Source organism: Artemia sp. Qi Xiang Cuo, chromosome 4, assembly GCF_049724085.1.
Source record: "Artemia sp. Qi Xiang Cuo chromosome 4, ASM4972408v1, whole genome shotgun sequence".
In the NCBI taxonomy this organism is placed as follows: domain Eukaryota; kingdom Metazoa; phylum Arthropoda; class Branchiopoda; order Anostraca; family Artemiidae; genus Artemia; species Artemia sp. Qi Xiang Cuo.
Genome location: NC_142797.1, coordinates 91,065,552 through 91,068,145, shown reverse-complemented (window position 1 = coordinate 91,068,145; position 2,594 = coordinate 91,065,552). Strand labels below are relative to the sequence as shown.

General features: G+C 52.2%; 1 non-coding gene across 1 annotated transcript; it reads left to right on the top strand.

The window, feature by feature from the left end:
* The first annotated feature begins 1,068 nt into the window (after nt 1–1,068).
* On the top strand, nt 1,069–1,195 carry LOC148953617 (small nucleolar RNA SNORA17). Its single transcript, XR_016141747.1, has one exon. It is a non-coding gene; the product is annotated as a small nucleolar RNA SNORA17 (small nucleolar RNA).
* The last annotated feature ends 1,399 nt before the right edge of the window (nt 1,196–2,594 follow it).

Sequence of the window (2,594 nt, the reverse complement as noted above, 5' to 3'; positions counted from 1 at the left end):
TTTGTATTATCTATTTCGTCTCTGTGTCGTCTCTGTGTCGTCTATGTGTCGTCTAGGTGTCTCTGTCGTCTCGTTGTCGTTTCGGTGTCGTCGTCTCTGTATCGTCTGTTTACAGTCTCTGTGTCTGTGTCGTCTCTGTGTCGTCTCTGTGTCGTCGTCTCTGTGTCGTCTCTGTGTCGTCTCTGTGCCGTCTCTGTGTCGTCTATGTGTCGTCTCTTTGTTTACACAGAGACGACACTGAAACGACAGAGAGTCTTCTCTGTGTCGTCTCTGTGTCTGTGTCGTCTCTGTGTCGTCTCTGTGTCACAGAGACGACAAAGAGAGTCGTCTCTGTGTCGTCTCTGTGTTTGTGTCGTCTCTGTGTCGTCTCTGTGTCTGTATCGTCTCTGTGTCGTCTCTGTGTCGTTTCTGTGTTGTCTATCTGTCGTCTATCTTTGTCTTATCTGTATCGTCTCTTTGCCGTATCTGAGTCGTCTCTGGGTCGTCTATGTGTCGTCTCTCTGTCTCGTCTCTGTGTCGACACAGAGACGACACAGAGACGACACAGAGTCGTCTCTGTGTCGTCTCTGTGTCTGTGTCGTCTCTGTGTCGTCTCTGTGTCTCAGAGACGACACAGAGACGACACAGAGAGTCGTCTCTGTGTCGTCTCTGTGTCTGTTTCGTCTCTGGGTCGTCTCTGTGTCGTGGCTGTGTCGGCGTGTCTGTGTCGTCTCTGTGTCGTCTCTGTGTCGTCACTATGTCGTCTCTGTGTCGTCTCTGTGTCGTCGTCTCTATGTCGTCTCTGTGTCGTCTCTGTGCCGTCTCTGTGTCGTAACTGTGTCGTTTCTGTGTCGTCTCTGTGTCGTCTCTCTGTGTCGTCTCTGTGTCGACACAGAGCCCACACCCAGACCCCACACAGCCCACATAGAGACACCACAGAGACGTCTCTGTGTCGTCTCTGTGTCGTCTCTGTGTCTGTGTCGTCTCTGTTTCGTCTCTGTGTCGTCTCTGTGTCTTCGTGTCTGTGTCGTCTCTGTGTCGTCTCTGTGCCGTCTCTGTGTCGTCTCTGTGTCGTCTCTGTGTTGTCTCTGTGTCGTCTCTCTGTGTCGTCTCTGTGTCGACACAGAGACGACAGAGAGATGACACAGAGTCGTCTCTGTGTCGTCTCTGTGTCTGTGTCGTCTCTGTGTCACAGAGACGACACAGAGACGACACAGTGAGTCGTCTCTGTGTCGTCTCTGTGTCTGTGTAGTGGTTGTGTAGTCTCTGTGTAGTCTATGTGTGGTCGTCTCTGTGTAGACTCTGTGTCGTCTCTGTGTCGTCTCTGTGTCGTATCTGTGTCGTCTGTGTGTTTGTGTCTTGTCTGTGTCGTCTCTGTGTCTTCGTCTCTGTGTCATCTCTGTGTCGTCTCTGTGTCGTCTCTGTGTCTGTGTGGTCTCTGTGTCGTCTCGGTGTCGTCTCTGTGTCGTCTCTGTGTCGTCTCTCTGAGTCGTCTCTGTGTCGACAAAGAGACGACACTGAGACGACACAGAGACGACACCGAGTCGTCTCTGTGTCTGTTTCGTCTCGGTGTTGTCTCTGTGTCGTCTCTGTGTCATCTCTGTGCCGTCTCTGTGTCATCCCTGTGTCGTCAGTGTGTCGTCTCTGTGTCATCTCTCTGTGTCGTCTCTGTGTCGACACAGAGACGACAAAGAGCCGACACAGAGTCTTCTCTGTGTGGTCTCTGTGTCTGTGTCGTCTCTGTGTCGTCTCGTTGTCGTCGGTGTGTCGTCTTCTCTGTGTCGTCTTTGTGTCGTCTCTGTGTCGACAGAGAGACGACACAGAGACGATACAGAGTCGTCTCTGTGTCGTCTCTGTGTCTGTGTCGCGTCTGTGTCGTCTCTGTGTCGTCGTCTCTGTGTCGTCTCTGTGTCATCTCTGTGCCATCTCTGTGTCGTCTCTGTGTCGTCTCTGTGTCACAGAGACAACACAGAGAGTCGTCTCTGTGTCATCTGTGTGTCTGTGTCATCTCTGTGTCGTCTCTGTGTCGTCTCTGTGTCATCTCTGTGCCGTCTTTGTGTCGTCTCTGTGTCGTCTCTGTGTCTGTGTCAACTCTGTGTCGTCTCTGTGTCGTCTCTGTGTCGTCTCTGTGTCGACACAGAGACGCCACAGAGACGCCACAGAGATGACACAGTGTCGTCTCTGTGTCGGCTCTGGGTCTGTGTCGTCTCTGTGTCGTGTCTCAGTCGTCTCTGTGTTGTCTCTGTGTCGTCTCTGTGTCGTCGTCTCGGGGTCGTATCTGTGACGTCTCTGTGTCATCTCTGTGTCGTCTCTGTGTCTTCTCTCTGTGTCGTCTCTTTGTTGACACAGAGACGACACAGAGACGACACAGAGAGACGTCTCTGTGTCGTCTCTGTGTCTGTGTCATCTCTGTGGCGTCTCGGTGTAGTCGTTTGTTTGTCGTCTCGGTGCCGTCTATGTGGCATCTTTGTGTCGTCTAGTTGTAGTCTAGGTGTCTTGGTCGTTTCTTTGTGGTGTCTGTGTCGTGTCTGTGTTGTCTGTGTGTCTTCGTCTCTGTGTCGTCTCTGTGTCGTCTCTGTGCCGTCTCTGTGTTGTCTCTGTGTCGTCTCTGTGTC